The sequence below is a fragment of the Mesoplodon mirus genome, assembly GCF_964341445.2.
Source record: "Mesoplodon mirus genome assembly, chromosome: 4".
Classification (NCBI taxonomy): Eukaryota; Metazoa; Chordata; class Mammalia; order Artiodactyla; family Ziphiidae; genus Mesoplodon; species Mesoplodon mirus.
Genome location: NC_138979.1, coordinates 95,698,817 through 95,717,644, shown reverse-complemented (window position 1 = coordinate 95,717,644; position 18,828 = coordinate 95,698,817). Strand labels below are relative to the sequence as shown.

At 39.7% G+C, this 18,828-nt stretch overlaps 2 protein-coding genes across 9 annotated transcripts in view; one reads left to right on the top strand and one right to left on the bottom strand.

Annotated features, from left to right (window-relative positions):
- The window catches only part of GABPB1 (GA binding protein transcription factor subunit beta 1), a 74,233-nt gene extending 60,088 nt beyond the window's left edge, over nucleotides 1–14,145 (bottom strand). For 2 of the 8 annotated variants that reach the window (XM_082616895.1, XM_082616897.1), the window contains exon 1: nucleotides 13,468–13,659. The gene's annotated coding sequence lies outside the window, so the exon portion shown is untranslated. Of the gene's footprint in view, nucleotides 1–13,467; nucleotides 13,662–14,069 lie in introns of those variants that run through there. The other 6 variants (XM_082616893.1, XM_082616900.1, XM_082616898.1 and 3 more) reach the window with 6 other exon arrangements.
- A 10-nt stretch (nucleotides 14,146–14,155) lies between these two features.
- The window catches only part of USP8 (ubiquitin specific peptidase 8), a 101,488-nt gene continuing 96,815 nt past the window's right edge, over nucleotides 14,156–18,828 (top strand). The window contains exon 1 of the mRNA XM_082616883.1: nucleotides 14,156–14,239. The gene's annotated coding sequence lies outside the window, so the exon portion shown is untranslated. The remainder of the gene's footprint in view (nucleotides 14,240–18,828) is intronic.

Genomic DNA, 18,828 nt, shown 5'->3' with positions numbered 1-18,828 from the left:
TGGGGTGAAGGAGTAAGTACAGGTTGGAGGCTACAAAACAGTTTCACCCTCACTCAAATAAGAACATCTCCAGGGGCTTCCCTGGCTGTCCAGTGGTTAAGACTCCACGCTTCCACTACAGGGGGCATGGGTTCGATCCCTGGTCAGGGAACTAAGATCCCACGTGCCACACAGCGCAGCCAAAAAAAAAAATTTTTTTTAACAAAAACAAGACCATCTCCAATTGTTACTTGATCCTATGTAACATTATTTGTAATTTTTAAAGCATTTTTAAAAGAAAACTATTGCCAGTAAAACATATTCTCATCAGATATAAAATGGTTAAAACTTTAAATCTCAAGCAGGAATTACTTAACAGCTCTTTTTTATTGCTACTCCACACCCAAATCCCTGTTAACATAAACCCAGAAAAGAACTACTAATTCATTTGCAAGTCCTGGCGTGTATGTGCTTTATCTGTGCTCCCCTTTTATTTTTTTCACTCTAGCCAAATAGAAATCAAAACTCATATGGATAAATTAGGGCCTCTAAAATCAGATTCTGAACTATAACTCATTCAAATAAAGTTTAAACCCAAAATTATACAGCAAGAGCTTGTTTTAGGCAACATCCATGCATTTCATGATTCTTTTCCTTCATTAGGTTAAAACCTCTTTGTCTTACAGTTACTCCCCAATGTATCATATTAAAAAAATACTTTTATGATCTACTATAAAGTTCCTTAACTCAGCTTTAATATTGTTTTAAATATTATAATATAATCTCAAATACCTTAAAGATCACTTCATTATTCAAAAGCCATTTTTACTTCTTTGAATTTCAGGCATCAAAAGATGTAATTAATTTGGAACCATGTTAATAACTTAAGTTCCTACTTCCCATATAAGCTATGTATTTATCAGACATACATTCTCTATCTACATTCTATCAATATCTGTGCACATCAATGTCCCTATTTGACTGTAACATTATAACATCATTACAAAGCTGTTCTCCAAAAAACCAGAATATAAATGTCTATAATCTAAGCATAAAAAATGTTTATTGATGACTTTTACTATTCATGTTTAAGCTCTAGTACCATATCTAAAGCACATAAATTATACACACACACATACACACAAAAGGACACATACACACAAAACAGAAAAGGAGTAAGCATTCATCAATTGGCATGACCAGAACTTCTCATGCACATGTCAAAACCTAGTCTTCCTCTTGTATCCCTGATGACACTACCGCCAAGTTTACCTCCCAAATTAAGAAATCCAAGAGCTATCCTCAACTCCTTCCTCTCCCTCATGTCTCTACATACAGTTGATCAAGTCCTATACAGGCTACTTCATTTCTCCTTTTCTCTTTTTTCAATAGTTCAAAAATCCAAAACACAGAAATGTATACATTGAAAAGTTTCAATGGAAGTATTTATGCTATTCCCATCTTCCTCCCAGCCACAATTATTCACCTTTACTAGTTTCTTGGGTATCCTTCCAGTATTTCTATAGTTACCAAAAGATTGCATTACTATATACACTGTTCTGCACTTGCTTTTCTTACTTAACACATCCTGAAGATCTTTTCCTATTAGTTCATAGAGAGCTTCCTCATTTTCTGTATAGATGCTTAGTATGCTATTGTGTGGATAAGCCTCAATTTATTATAGGTGGACATTATTGCTATTATAAACAATACTGCAACTAATAAGTTTGTAGATGCATCATCTCACTTCATATAACTGTAGGATAAATTCCCTTAAGTAGGGTTGCTGAGACAAAGGTAAATACAATTGTAATTCTGATAGATACCAAACTGCCCTCATGTCATTTTTTAAATTAGTCCTTTACTCACCATTCTCTCTTCCTGCATTCTCATGCCTATATTAATGAAGTACCCCCTTAACTTGTCTCCCTCCTTCCCCAACCATTCTCCAACCTACTGTCAAGCTAACCATTATTATTTTTTTTTTATTTTTATTTTTTGCGGTACGTGGGCGTCTCACTGCTGTGGCCTCTCCCGTCGCGGAGCACAGGCTCCGGACGCACAGGCTCAGCGGCCATGGCTCACTGGCCCAGCCGCTCCGCGGCATGTGGGATCTTCCCAGACCGGGGCACGAACCCGTGTCCCCTGCATCGGCAGGCAGACTCTCAACCACTGCACCACCAGGGAAGCCCTAACCATTATTATTTTTAATAAATTTTTAAGTATACAATATAATAATTCTAATTTTTAAATTTTAAAGATTATTGAAAAGGCGAAGGCTCCCTGATCATCCCTCCCATCTTTACTCCCAAACCCCAATCCTCTATCCACCACCCAAGAGTTAAGCACTATTATCAGTTTAGTATTTATCTTACCAGACCATATTGTTTGCGTTTGCATGTATGTATCTGTACACCACCTGCAAAATACAGTATTCTGGGTTTTCTCCTTATTTATATAAATGCTATCATACTGTATATACTACTCTACAACTTATCACTCAATAGTATACGTAATTTATTCATTTTTTAAATTGTTACATGTTACTCCATAGCATGAATATACCAATTTACTTGGTCATTTTCCTAATAATGATCAGTTTTATTTTTCCAGGTTTTTTTTTTTTACTACTGTAAACAATTCTGTAGTGAACATACTTGTACATGTCTCCTTATGTACTTATGTAAGTGTTCCTCTAGGCAGAAAATGGACAGATTTGTTGAGAACAGCATTTTAAATTAATAGATACTACCAAACTGCCCAAACCAATTTACATCTCCAAATTGGCTATACCAACCTATACGCCCAACAATAGTTTATAATATTTATTATTTCCTCACAATAACCGATTTTAATATTACCAATCTTTTGGGCTTCCCTGGTGGTGCAGTGGTTGAGAGTCCGCCTGCCGATGCAGGGGACACAGGTTCGTGCCCCGGTCCGGGAGGATCCCACATGCCGCGGAGCAGCCGGGCCCGTGGGCCATGGCCGCTGAGCCTGCGCATCCGGAGCCTGTGCTCCGCAACGGGAGAGGCCACAACAGTGAGAGGCCCACGTACCACAAAAAAAAAAAAAAAAAAAAAAAATTACCTATCTTTTAAAATTTTTGTCTGTATGATGGGTACAAAAGGTTACCTGTTTTAATATGTATCTCTCAAATTTTTAATGAGATTGCATATCTTATCAAATGTTTGTCAGTCATGTTTCCTCTTCTGAAACTGCCTATTTGTGTTCTTTACCCTCTATGTCACTGTTTCTTTGTAGGAGTGTATTTTATGTATATTTCTGGTTTATTATACATGTTGCAAATATTCCTCCCAGTCTGTTTTAAATGTCCATATTTTGAATATTGTCATTGTCTTAAACTGTAGTTTGGTCAAATTTATTAAAATATCTTTCTAAAACATAGACATAATCATGTATTTCAACCACCTATAGAATACAACAGAATTTAGCCATACGTATATTTAACTTGAAGTGAAAAATATTTTAAATCGTTGGCCACCTACCATTCTGCTTTATAAATATAAGTCCCAGAATTAGTCTGAAACGTGAATCTCCCCCATTTCCTCAGTAGGTCTTAGTTCTCAAATGCTTCTTATAAAGTGAACCTCACATTGCAATGGGTGCAAGTTTAATGTTTAACAAGATTTTCTTTTTGGTACAACATAGCCCATAAATGTAGGCCAACTTCCTCTAGGGCACAGCTGAAGAAACAGCGATATGTTTCATCACTAGAGGAAAAGTTGGCTGAATTGGACTTATTGAGAGATGATAGCTCTACTTCTCATGTGGCAACTTCCTACAAGTAATTTTGACTATACATAATTTTCACCTAATTGTATAATCACTGAATTAGTGATGACCACAATGTATTTCAGATCTTTAAAGATATGGCCCATGCCTCACTGCAGCATCATCAACTCACCATTTCCCCCTTGGGAACTCCAACAATACAGTTATATGTAACTACCCCTATGTACTACTCTATCTCACGGGACCATTCCTTTATTCATTATTCTGCCTGAGAAGTCTTCTCGTTATCCTATTTACCTGATCAAGTATTCATATTCTTCCTCTCAAACCCAGTTCAGACATTACCTCCCCCAACAAGCTCCCCTTGACCTTCTTAGCAAAAGGGATTAACCATTTCTCTATTCTCTCATTATGCCCTGAACCTACTTCCATTAATATATGGATTCCACCATATTATGAACAATTGTTTACACAAGCGCTCCTCTCCCATAAGCCTCGGGTAATCAGGCAGGGTTTACCTTATTCTTATGTGTATTTTATCAATAGTATCCAGCAGTTTCTAGCATCCCACTGAATAGCTATTTGCTAAATTAAACAAGTCTTGTCTATTCAGCACTATAGTAAACATTAAAAACCTATACACAAAAAAGTTGAACTCAAAATCTTTAACCAAAAATATTTTACAACTTGAAAGAATATGTAGATTATTAAAAAAGCAGTCTGTAGTTCCACTTTTTTGGTTTGTTGTTTTTTTAAGTGGGTATGTACCACAGATCAGTGTTTTTCAAACTGTGGTCATAACCCATTAGCAGACTATGAAATAATTTTAATGGGTTAAAACCAACACTTTAAAAAATATCAGCATATATCAAAAATAGTAAAGTCGTGTTTCATGAATTTCTTCCAGCCATACACATGTGCACACATACACACAATACACAAACAACAATACATATGTATGCTAACAATGTTAAATACACTTCTTACCGTGGGTCACAATAAAAAGTAATTTGGAAGCTACTTCCATAGTTGCTATGTGGGTTTGGAGAAGCTTTAAATTAACAAACAAAAGTATATAGTCAGGAAGGCTTCTTCAATGAAAGACTTAACCATCTGAAGCATCATCTGGCTCCCCACTACCTCTCTAATCTCATCTATCACTTCCCCTTATTTATTCTGCTCTAGCCACACAGGTCTTAGTAACTATTCAAACAAGCCAAACATGTTCCCAGCTTAGGATCTTGGAGATGTTGTTTCCTCTGACTAGAAAGCACTTTACTTGGATAACTGCATGACTTACTCCTTCATTTCAGGACACCCAAAGAGAGAAGCTTTCTCTGATCACCTGAAATAGGAGCCACTTCCCACCATTCTATCCCCTTATCCAGTTTTACTCTTCATTGCACTCATTACCACCTGACATTTGTTTACTGTGCCCTCTCTCCCCCCACCCTGAATGACAGCTTCAAGAAAACAGACTTTGTCTTCTGTGTTGTTCATTACTGTAACACCAGAGATTAGAACAGAGCCTGGCACAGAGCACTGTTAAGCTGAATAGGTTTTGACAGGCAAGGAAAAGGAAAAGGAAGAACACATAGAGTTATGCCTAAGCATGGTGTAGTACAGAGAGGAAATACTACCTTGGTAATGTTAAGGAGTAAAGAATAAGGTTGAAGAAGCAGACTGTAATATGAAAAGATTTGAAAGCCAGAAAGTAGAGTTTGGACTTTCTCCTGCAGACAATTGGGAGTCGTTCTATGTTTTGAGCAAACGGTGATCCATTCAAACATTTATTCAGCACAAGTTCAATTCACTTTGCTTGGCACAATGCAGAGTGCAAAGGTCAACGGTACATGTTCTCTCTTCAGACTGCTTAGGTTTAGCAGCAATGGGTTCAAAAAAATTTTTAGGAAAATTATTCTGGCAGCCATATGAAGGATGGATTGGAGGAAGGTGACTCTAAAGTTAGAAAGGGCAAATAATAGGCAATGCAGAACCCCAAAAACAGAGATCCAGTAAAGAGTAATCTAAAGGATCATGCTGACTGATGGATATACAAAATAAAGGAGAAACATGTATCACAGACAACTTTAAGACTTAAGCATGGGGACTTCCCTGGTGGCGCAGTGGTTAAGAATCCGTCTGCCAATGCAGGGGACACGGGTTCGATCCCCGGTCCGGGAAGATCCCACATGCCGCAGAGCAACTAAGGCTGCGCATCACAACTACTAAGCCTGCGCTCAGGAGCCCGTGCTCCGCAACAAGAGAAGCCACTGCAATGAGAAGCCCGTGCACCACAACAAAGAGTAGCCCCTGCTTGCTGCAACTAGAGAAAGCCCATGCACAGCAATGAAGACCCAATGCCGCCAAAAATAAATAAATAAAATAAATTAATTAAACAACAAAAGATTTAAGCATGATGATGATAAAACAAAGAAAAACAGAGTAGGTGGAAGGTGGGTAATAATAAATCAAAAAGTGAAGGAAATTCCTTGAACCTCTCAATGGAAGTATTTGGTAAACCACTGGAGATACAAACCTGGAAAGTACATATTGATGAGTCATCAACATATAAAACATCCATGGAGAAGAAACAAAGAGAGGTGAGCAGAGGGCCAAGTACTGAGAAGAATAACGACCGTCGTTAAGAGGATCAAGAAACAACAACCACAAAAAAAACATAAACGTAGTAGCCAGAAAGAGAAAATCAGGATGCACACTAACATGAAAGGCAAGGAAAGAAAGTTAAGAAGCCTAGGTGGAAGTCAACAGTAACACATATACACTGACTGAAAAAATCAGGATGAAGTCAATACCATTGGAAAAAAAGGATGTCCCTTGAGGCAAAAGTCTGAATACGTCACATTCACATGTAATGTCATTACAAATTGCAGTAAGTTAGGGAAGAAGTAGTAAAAGGGCTGAGGGCAACAAGAGCTGAGGGCAGCAATTTTAAGTAAGGTCTTAAAATTTTTGAAATAAAAGAGAAACGAGGAAGATAGCTAGAAAGAACAGTAGCAATAGTTAATCAAAGTTTATTTTGGGCTTCCCTGGCGGCGCAGTGGTTGAGAGTCCACCTGCCGATGCAGGGGACCGGGTTCGTGCCCCGGTCCGGGAAGATCCCACATGCCGCGGAGCAGCTGGGCCCGTGAGCCATGGCGGCTGAGCCTGCGCGTCCGGAGCCTGTGCTCCGCAACGGGAGAGGCCACAAAAGTGAGAGGCCCGCGTACCGCAAAAAAAAAAAAAAAAAAAAGTTTATTTTTTTCTCCCAAAATATGGAAGTCTGTATATACTTGAAGGTAAGGAGGAAAAACCCCTGGAGATAACCATCAAAGTGATCAGACGAAAAGTTAAGTATGGCAGCAAGATTCCTAGAAAAACAAGATTCCTCTTCCATTCAGTTTACAAAATAAGGTGAAAGAATAGAGATTTGTCATGGTGAAAACAAAACAAAAAAAAATGCAAGCTTGTATTCTATTTTTTTTCAATTAAGTAGAAGTCAATGGCACCTTCTGAAAGAGAGGAAGATATATGAGACAAAAGCAAAATATTAGATTAATAAAATGATTGCCAAGTAGCAAGGGTCCATTGGATCTGTTCAGCATAAATTTATAGTGGCCAAAAATTTTCAAAATTACCCACCTTCCTCCACAAATACACTGTGACCTATGAGGAAAAACAGAGGAAATAGATGGGTAGGAAGATTTGACAACAGGAGCCCAGTAAAATATGAAAAAGTGACTGATGCAAGTTCAGGCTATATATAATGCATACAGGAATAAGCTAAGAGAGAGAAATTGAGGGTTCCTATGAAAAAAAATAGATAAAGGAACATAGGTGGAGTAATCACAAAGATCAGAGTTCACATGAGCCAGTTAGGATGTAAGAAATTTTTTAGATCATTCACTTATAAACCACACTGTATGCTATGGTCTGAATATTTGTGTCTCCCCACCCCTCAGTTTTATGTTGAACTCGTAATGCCCAAAGGGATGGTATTGGAAGTGAGGCCTTTGGAAGGTGATTAAGTCTTGAGGGCAGATCACGAATGAGATTAATGTTCTCATAAAATGACCTGAGAGATGTCCCTTTGCCCCTTCTACCATGTGAGGATACAAGAGAGAAGTCTGCAACCCGGAAGAGGGTTCTCACCAGAGCCCAATGATGCTGGCACCTTGACCTTAGACCTCCTAGACATGTGTTTTAATATTTAAAATGTCTTAATATTAAAATAAAATAGGACTCAAAATTGAGTAAATTCTACAGGTTCCTTAACTGCAATTCCAAAACCAAAAAAAGCTCTGAAACCCAAAATAATGCATTTGGCAGTAAAACCTTACCTAAACTGACATGAAGCTATTTATAGTCTTTATTTACCCCATTTAGTGTAAACATTCATACATTTTGCTGCAGAAATAGTAACTTGTTTGAAGAGGGCTACTGCACTGGACTGTTGAAAGGTTACATAACACTACCTTAGCTATATCCAAAAAATTCTTAATCCCAAAACCTATTAGACCACAGGGTTTTAGTTGACTATGATCCTACAATAATTGCTAACATTTACTGAGCTATTAACCATGTGTCAGACACTGTTCTGATCACTTTATATGCAGTAACTCATTTAATCCTTCCAAGCACCATGAGGTAGGTATTATAATTATTCAAATTTTACAAAGGAGGAAAGTGAGGCAGAGAGATTAAGCAAGTCACAGAGCCAGAGAGTGACTAAGCTGGGATGAATACAACATTTAAAATATTACACCTAAGGTGAAGAAAACATAACAAAATATAGAACTGATTATAGTAGGGTGGTAGGAGTCTGGTATTTTTCTCTATTCAATTAATGTATTACTTTTAGAATGGTAAAGAATCAAACACTTCATGTGTTCATTAAATACAGAACACTTCATGAACTTACAAATTCTCATTTATGTGCAATTCCTTAGCCAACTTGCATAAACTGCACAGTATAAAATCCAAACTCCTCAGCTTATGCTAATATTTTTAATTTTTTATTGAAATATAACACCTTAATATCTTTTTAATCACAAGCAATACACAATAATATATATTCATTGTAGAAGTTAGAAAATTTGTATAAGTAAAAAGAAAATAATCACCTATAAAATAACACTCAAAAATAACCACTTAACAATTTGGCACATTTCCTTCCAGATGTCAATGTATGTTATTTAATCAAAATAAAATCATGTTTTTATATTCACTTTTTTCACTTACCATATACCAAGACATAATTTCATGTTTTTATTCTTCTAACCATCATTTTAATGGCTAGGCAGTACCCCACTGTAGGGATGTACCCTAACAATCACTGTGAAATATTTAAGTTGTTTATAATTCCACAGCATTGAGTCACCGGCTCTGGGGGTCAAACTGTTTGGAATCAAGTCCATGCTCTACATTACTAACTCTGCTACCTTGGGCAAGCTACCTAATTTCTCTATGCCTCAGTTTTCTCTTCTGAAAAATGGGGATAGTATAACCTACTACATTATTAATGTGTGGAGGAGGGTCAAATGTGTCAATATACAGCTTTTATTATCAACAATGCTGCAGTTGGTATGTAAACAGCTACCAATTTATTGGCATATCTTTACTACACCAAAATAAATTCATTTAAATAGGAACTTCCACATCAGAAGGTATGCCTATTTTTCAGGCTTTGAATCTGCCAAATTACAGCTGGGTTTAAAACCTTCATCAAATAGCTCTCTCACTTAATACTCATTTCTCTTTATCCAAGAAAATGAAAACTATGATCCAGTTAAGCTAACCAGCTTGCTTCAATTAGCTTTTGCTCTTCCACTTTTGTACCTGCAAACCTAGACGGATTTCATAAAATCTCAGTTTGTAGGGAACTTAACGAAACCTGGCCCAAATCCTCATTCAGCACATCATTTCCTCTACCCTCGAATCCCTAACTTTAACACTGTCAGTGGGAGGGGACAGCCTGCCACCCAAAACAACCCATTATATTTTTACTGTTTTGAGGAAATTTTTCTTGGAAGAATGCTGAAATCTGCCTCCTTCTAACTTCTACCCCTTGATCCTACTTCTTTCTGGTCAAATCAAACCTGATTTTTCTGTGTGACAGACCTCCAAATATTTAAATACTGCTATCATTTCTTACACGAGCTTCTCTTTTTTGGGCCAAACATCACAGTTTTTCAACTTTTCCTCCTTTCCATTTCCCCCATGATCAGAATTATCTGGCTACGCTCTATAGTTCAGTGGTTTTTAAACCTGATTGTCTATCACCTAAGGAATGTGAGAAAAACAGAGTGGCCCAGTTCCTATCTTACTTAAGCTTGGGCCTCCATGGTTTTTTTTAATTAGCTCTCCAGGTGATTCTGATACAAAGTTTGAGAACTGATGCAAGGTCCCACTTACAATATGATATATCATATGCTACCTAAAAATCTGACATAATACCCCAGATATAACACAACCAGTAAAAAGTGGGGCTAACACCTTGCTCTTTCTATATGCTGTTCTACCAACTTCAAAATGACATTTACTTTTTAAACAATTATAAGCGTTGATTCTTATTAAATGTACAGTTAAAATGATCAAGTCTTTTCCACACTCTATTTGTGCATTAGCATCTTGGGCCCTAACTGCTAACCTTTATAATCATTCCCATTAAAAGGTAAGAGAACTCGGGCTAAGAGTTTTAGATTTCTATTTCTAGAAATCTAGATCAATGGCCCTGCATGTGGATTTACCTTCAGTGGAGAAATCACTTCATGCATAAGCCTCTACACTTACATTATGGACATACTCAGCCCAAATAAAAGTGCACTAGCCCACCAACGACTGAACTGACAGTTGACTGCACCAAAGCATCTCCTCTGTGCAGAGCACTGTTGTCAACATTATGAGGTAACACATAGGCCCTAATACTAATAAATTGGCCTTCTAGAGAGTATGATGGAACAAACATCTTCAGAAAAAGTATAATACTAATTATCGTTGTCCCAAGGTAGACACATTAGTGCTGTAGAAACATATGATTACTAGTTGGAAAGCTCTGGGACCAAAGAAATGATTCATTAGAAAACTAAGTTGCCCTGAACTCTAAGGTTTTGTTTCAGTTTGTTTTTTTGTTTTTTAGCAATTGCAGAGAAGAGATGGAGCCCATCCACACTCAAGCTACTTGCAAAAGGGCACTGCACCCTCAAAATTAATTCATGAGTCAAAATTTCTTGCAATGACTTCTGAATCCCTAACGACTTGTTTGGTTTACTTGTTACTATTTCTAACTTGAGGTACTCAAGGGCCAAAAAAAAAAGTCCATTCTATGGATGATGAGGCCCATTATAAATATATCTTAGAGTTGAGGGTAGGGGGGACAAACCAAGATACAATCTATTTATTTTCATTTGAATAGCAAACATCAAAAATATACCTGGCATTTTCTAACAATTACATGAAGAATGACCAGATGCTTCCTGTTGATGGAACAGAACTACAGACTGACAGAATCAGACTAAAGTTCATAAAACAACTAGAAGTGAATTTAGCTTCATTTCAAAACCATTAAACCAAATTAAGTATGGCCTTAAATTTTCATACATTTACAATTTAATTGTCCCTCAACCTAGAAAACCCAGATTGATTCAAAGAGATAGACAATTCGAACTCTAAGTTACAGAGAGTTAACTCTAAGTTTGTATACACATAACAATACAAAAGCACTGTTTCACCCAAGGTTTCACTGCAGGATTCCTTTTAAATCTGGCACTCCTATACTGCTTTGAAAGTGTCCTATCTTCAAAAATTCCATTTATATACAAGTTTTCACAAGCAAATCTAACACGGAATTCATGGTTTACTTGTGTACATCATTAAAAATAAGTTGTGGAATTAAAAATTAAGTTTAATCACTTAAATTTTTTTCAAATGTTCTAAATCCCAAACTGAAAAAAAGTTGGAGTCCAAGAAAAAAGCACAGGAATCAACTTTCTTATCCATATTTTTAAAGTGTGTCTTGTATAACATCCTGATTTGACTTGTATGGTGAGAGCAGGATAGAAACGACACATTTTTTAGTTTTTTAAAAAAGGCATGAGCATACAGTGTTTTCCAGTGGTTACATGGTGTGACACCACATCAGACTGAATGCAGAAGTAGGTTTAAGAATCTAGCTATCTTCTGTTAAACCTGACATTAAAGACTTGCAGAAATGCAAAACAATGTCACTCTTGCCTAAAAGGTCACTGATGTGAACATGCAATGGATTCTTCTTTTGTTATTTTTGGAAAAATAAATACTTCAAATGAGAGAAAAGTTAAGAAAAAAGATAAAGCCGTCTTCAGTTTCCTTAAATTCAAAATCTGAGCCTGAAAGTGGAAGTGTCAAGGTCGATGGTTACAAGTCAGTGAGAAGAAATTTAAAATAAGCTGGCTGGGTCTATGTGTGAGATAAATATCTGCAAAAAGAACTTTTGACCACGAACTTCTGCATAATAAACTATGGTGCTTCTTTAATTCTGGGATGGCAAACTACTGTACAAGGATCATTTACTCACTACATCAAACCATTTTCCAGATAAAAACTGTACTTCAGAAAGTAACTTGCCTGAATCGAGACAGCAAATCAGTGTCCAGAGAGAGCACTTAAAATATTTCCATATTACCAAGCCCCCTTCAGAAGTACTGTGGTCTCTGCCCCTCCTTTGAACAGATGTCTGTTCGCCACAGTCCAATCAGGTTTAAAGCAACAGTCTGTGTACTGAAAACAGGCTTCAAGTGGGAAAACACACACAAAGCAGGCCTATATCGTTCCTTTGGTTTCAGTTTTCACGATGCACCCTTGAGGCTAGGCACGCTGGTTCAACGCGGTAGGAGAGTTTCAACGAAACACACTAAATACACACTGATTAACTGTGCCCAGGCAGAAATGACCTGGCAAAATTCTCAACTTCGTCCCCGAGGCCCTGCACCGCAGATCCCGGCGGCTAAGTCCCAAGAACAGAAGTGCCCAGCATCCTGAGCGGCTGGCTTCGTCCCCTCAGGGACTCGAGTCCCCAAGGCCGAGGCAGTTGACGGGGAGGCCCAGTGCAGGACCGGCCGGGCGCGCCCGTTAACCCTGTCCGGGCCGGCCGCTCCCGCCGCGGCCCGAGCGCCAACCGGCCCCGCGGGCCCAGCAGCACAGCTCACCCGAAGCCGGCCGCCCCCGCCGTCCCTTCCCCGCTCCGGCGAGCCCGGCAGTGCGGTCAGGCCGCCCAGACAAAGAGAGCGGCGGCTCCCGGGGCGGCGGGCGCCAAGACCGTGCCGCGCCTGCCTGCCTGTCTCCCTCCCTCCCTCGCCCGCCTCCCGCAGAGCCACCGCAGCCCCGGCCCGACCCCATCCCGCCCCGGGGCGGCCGCTCTGGACCGGCCGGGCTATGAGCCGCGGGGAGGCCGCAGCTCGCCGGGGCCGAGGAGGGGGCGGCGGCCGCCACCATGTCTGCCCGCCCCTCCCAGAAGCGGGGTGCGAGCGGACAAAGCGCGCCAGCGGCCCGAGCGGAGCGGGGGCCCAGGCCCACCCCGCCGACCCCCGCGGAATAAGCGGGGCCAAGAGCCCCGGAAACCCGGCGCCTTAATGCAATAAACAGGAAATCGCGGGGATGATCTGGGTTCCGGGGGAAGTGGAATTATTTTTTACCAGCGAAGAGATCAACTTCCACATCCGGTGGTAACAGGGCCCTACACAGACCCGCACTGACCTGGAAAAGCTTCGGGAGCGGCGACCGGGGAGCAGCAGGAGGTGGTTCGGGGACCCGAGGCGCCTCGTACCCGGCCGGGCTGACGCGGCCCAGCTAAACACAAAGCGCTTCAGCTGCACAGGGCGCTATTTTCCGAAAATGCCGCGTCTGGTCGGCGCCCAAAATCCCCACCGAAAAGTCCCCCGTGCTGCGCGCGGAGGGACACATGGTATGCGAGTGAGTCAAAGCTCCCAGCATCCCTCCCGGACCCGGCCCTCGTCAGCCCCTCGTCTGAGCCTTTCCGCCCCTGCCCTGGTCAGCAGATCCCTCTCCCACCCACTCCCCGATCCCATTCCGGCGGGAGGAAGGGGGCGAAACGGCCTGATTTTTCTTTTTAACAAAGGGGAGGAAAATATGCCATCTCTAGAACTTGAGCCACACAAAGAAAGCGGCGGAATGATCCGCTGTCGGCGACCGCAAGTCCCGGCTCGCCTGGCGCCTGCGCGACACGGGGGTAGGAGCTGCGGCCGGCCATGTGCGCGGCGGGGCCGCAGGCCGGCCACCTAGCCTTCCCGCCACTTTCTGCGGGGCTAGGGGTGGAAGGCTGAAGTGCGTGTGCTTACGTTATGTCTTCGGCATGAAAGCTGAGAGACGGGGAATCCTGACTCCTTCCAGATTAAGCTGAGCCATCTAGCAGAGTCCTGGGAGACGGAAGGGCAGTGAGAAAGCTAGGATTTAACTTGAAGCCGCCCTAGAGTCCAGTAGGCTGACTGGGACAGAAGTCGCTGTTGAGGTAGAAGGGGAGGTACTACGAATGTTATTTCTCCACTTCACCTAAACTGAACAAGTCAAGTTCGTGACGAAAACGTACATATTCCTGTAGCCACTCCCCGCCTTTTTTTTCTTAAACATTCTTTTGATGCCTAATACGTCATAGACCTTTCGTAACTGCTCGCCGAATTCCCTTGGATTACTGTCACCACAGAGGTAGAAGTCTTGTTTTCCCGTGGCTGGAATGTCAAGATTCTTGTTGTGTTGTATTTTATTAAGAAAGCAGCAAAAGTTTATTTGTGGATGGTGATTTACAAAGTAAGAGTCTTACGAGTTTAAATTACTTGTGATGATTTTGCTAAAATACCCACCACACTAGTAATGTTTTTAACAGATGAGCCCGGGAATGACTTTTCCAACCTTCTAACCTTAAAATTTTTGGCTTCCTATATCTAGGAATTGGCAATATGTGAGAGAGTGCCAAGATTTTAATCTAGAAGAGTTTACAAACAAATGAAATACATGTTGTCTACTGATTTTGGGTGGCCTCAGATAAACAATCTTTCTCCACTTACCCTTTTGTGTTATTGATGTAGAGATTTGTGAAGTCTTTGTGTAACTTATTAAAGCGTTTTGCGTAAAATAGAAACAAAGTGAATGGCATAGGAGCCGTATTCTATTTTTCTTTCAATTTAATATTTTCAATGCTTCTTTCGATAGTCACATGCTTCTCTTTAACATTGAGTTTATCTGAGTAAACATTCAGCTAATGGTTGTTATAGAATCCTTGCCCACATTAATCTTATGCTGTAGAATGCAGACAAGTAAATAGGCATCATCAGTAGTATAATGAGGGTAAACTGCTGAATGCTGTGAAATTTTATATAGGAGAAATCCCTTACTTACCTGTCAGGGAGGCATAGAATGGGACTGGAGAAGCAATTAGCTTTAATAAGGGAGTTGGGGAAGAACCTTCCAGACAGGTGAAGCAACAAATGCAAAGGTTAAGAGGAAAACTCTGGAGAAATTGTTGGGCGAAGGAGATAATGCTTTTTCAGGAATGTCTAGAGATGTGTCTGAAGAGGTCTAGTCATAAAGGCCTTGAATGCCATTTGCAGAAATTAGCTTTTGAGAGTTAAGAGGATGGCATTGAAAGATTTTAAGTAGAAGCATAATCAGATTGGATTTGTATTTTAGACAGATCGCTGTTATGCAAAAATCAGAGGCAAAGAAAACAGTTTGGAGAAAACAGCAATCTGAGAGAGTAATGACTTGGACTGAGATAGTGGCAAACAGGAGTGAAGAATATGACCAAAGATGTTGTTGAGAGCTTGGTGATTCGGTTGACTGGATAGGGAATGACTGAAAAGATGTCAAAGATGACTCCCAAGTGTGTTGAGGGAGAATTTAGGAGGATGTCTTCACTGAGATTGTATGTCTAGTAGGCACTTAGGTATTCTTTCGTGTAAGTTGTCTCGATAGCAACTGTCACTGGCACTGTTCTACACATTAGAACAGATTAAGCAGGAACAAGACCAACAAGGTTCCTACTCCTGTTTCTGTGGAGGGAACAGACTATAAACAAGTTTTATAAAAGAAGAGGAAAGGTAATATCACATAATGTCCTTTATGAAGAGAATAAAAGGGTATTTGGATGAAGCATTTCTCTGGGACGAGAGAGCAGGCATAATTTTGAAGATTGTTCAGAAATGGCCTCTCTGGGAGTTTCCTGGTGGCCTAGTGGTTAGGATTCTGGGCTTTCACTGCTGTGACCCAGGTTCAGTCCCTGGTTGGGGAACTGAGATCTGGCAAGCCGTGTGGCACAGCCAAAATAAAAGTGGCCTTTCTGAGAAGGTATTCTTTGAGCTAAGACCTGAGTGGAAATAAGTTGAAGGCAGTATTCAAGACCAAAGGGAATAGTAAAGCAAAATCCTTGGTGAGAAAGCAAGAAAGGCAATGTGGCTAAAATCTAGAGAGCAAAGAAAGGAATGGTAGAAGATGAAGTCTGCAGTCTTGGTAAGTTTCAGAGCTCTAGAAGCTACTGAAGGCTTTTGAGGTATGGAGTAACATGGATAGTAACAGTAGAGATAAAGCATTGAAGATACATTTTGTGATTAGACCCGACCTATATTGCTAATGAATCAAACAGGGAAAGGGAAAAATCAAGAGTGATTCCTAGGTTTGGGGCATGATTGTCTAGGCCAACACTGTCCAATATAAATATAACACAAGCCACATATGTAATTTTACAGTAACCACATTAAAAAAGTGAAAGAAAACAAAGAAATTTTAAAAATCTTATTTGACCCGATATATCCAAAATAGTATCATTTCATATGTGATCAATATTAAAAAGTATTAAATATTTTGCATTCTTTTTCTCCTTACTAAGTAAGTGTTCAAAATCTGGTGTGTTTTTTACATTTATAGCATATCACAATAATTGATTTCATAAAATTGACAGTTGAAAAAGTAGATTCACATACTCGAATCATTCCAAACATATTTCAAAAGTTTTGCAGTAGTTGAATTATATATAAGATTTTTTATTTTAAATTAAAGTTAAGATTAAAATTTTACTTCCTAAATTAGCCACATTTCAACTGCTCCATGGACACTTGTGGCTAGTTGCTACTATATTGGACAGTGCAGGTCTACTAGAATAAAGAATAGTGGAAAATCAGACCAAAAAAGTTGTGTGGAACCAGCCTGGAAGGCCTTTGATGCCATGTTAAAGGATTGGGATCTTACCCTTTAAGACAGAGGGAACAGTGGGTAGTTTTTAAGCTAAGGAGTGACACAACGTTGTGCTTAAGGCTAGAAAAAGTCCAGTAGGTGACCAGCTGATGACTCAGGACCAAGAGCAACCCTTCAGTAGAGTCTCCACATTCTAGGACCTACCTCAGCCCTTCAAATTCAGAAGTCTGATTTTTGTCAGTGCACTAGAGCAGTGCTACCAAAAGTATGGGCCACGGGCCACTGCCAATCTGTAAACCCTTTATTATTGGTCCAAGGCATTTACAGAAATCGAGAGTAAGAATTTAGAAACTTTTATAGCAATTAGTGTTAGACTAATTTTATATCTATGGTTCTAATAAAAATTGGGGGCTTGTATTGTTGTATATGCCTTTGTTTTCTTTCTTTATTTCCCTTCTCTAGTTAATTTATTTTTATATTTTATAGAAGTGTCTATGATCTTTCACCACAGATTATTTTTGAAGCACTGCTCTGATGAAGGGAGTCAGAAGGACCAAGTTCCCAGAAGACTAAACCCAGTGCCTTTTTTTTTTTTAACTTTATAGTGAGAACTATAATGGCTAAGAGGGGAATGGACATCTACTCAGTTTCTCGCACTATACCAAAGTGGAAGGCTACATGGAAATAACCAAATTTATAATGGCTACCACTTATTAAATGTTCCTGTTTGCCAGCCACTATGCAAAACCTGTTACATATTATTGTCTCATTTAACCCTCATAACAACTCTCAAAATAGGTATTATTAGCCCCATTTTTCCAAAGAGGATGTTGAGGCTAAAACAGTTTAAATAACTTGCGTAAAGTCACCAAGCTGGTAAATGTTAGAGACAGGATTCCAATACAGGTCTCTTTTCAAAGCTGTTGTCCCTAATCACTTTATTTGCCATTATTTTCCTAGTGTCTAGCAGATTCCATGGCACAATAACTCTACATTGGTTTAGAGAGAATGCACAGAGTTGACTGCATTACCTCCCAGAGGGTCATTAGTGAATTTGGGGTTCTGCAGAGTAAGAGGAGTTAGTGGTATTCTAATAGCATCCGGCAAATGCATTCATTTCTACAATAGAAATATGTCTGTTTTGCTGCTATTCAGAATTTATAGACTCCCACAAATCAATAAAAAATAGACAACCCAACAGAAAAATTGGTAAGATTTAAACAGTCACTTCACAAAAGAGGATATCTAAATGGCCAATAAACATGTAAAGGTGCTCGACTTCTGTAATCATTAGGGAAATGCAAATTGAAATCACAATGAGATACTGTGGCACACCCACAATAATGGCTAAAATGGAAAACAAAATGTCAAGTATTGGAACAAATGAAACTATACACTGTTGGTGGGAATGTATATTGGTATAGCCATTTCGGAAAATTCACAGTTCAAGAAAACACTTGAAACCAAACTATTTAGGGATACAGGTTTAGGTAGTAAAATCTATAAAGAAAAGAAAGGAAATGATTAGCTTTGGGTGGGGGAGTAATGCTTGGGTGGGTATGTAGGGGTGCTTCTGGGGTGCTAGCAGCGTTCTGTTTCTTGATGTGAGTGGGGGTTGCATAGATGTTCACTTTGTGATTCATTGAGCTGTCAGTTTTGGGGTGGATGACCTTTCAGTATGTGTATTATATAGTTCATGGTTTTAAGATTTTTGCTGAAGTTAACAAGTTAGAAAAAATATCCCATGCTGGATACAGACTACCAACTATTACCTTACTGTCTGAGCCAAGCATTACGGATGTGAAAGATAAGGCAGGCCTGAATTCTGGGGTTCGCAGTGGTGAAGGAGAGGAGAGACAGATGCAAAAGAGTGCTGCAAAACTTGAGGCAGTATGAGATGGTGAAAGAGCATAG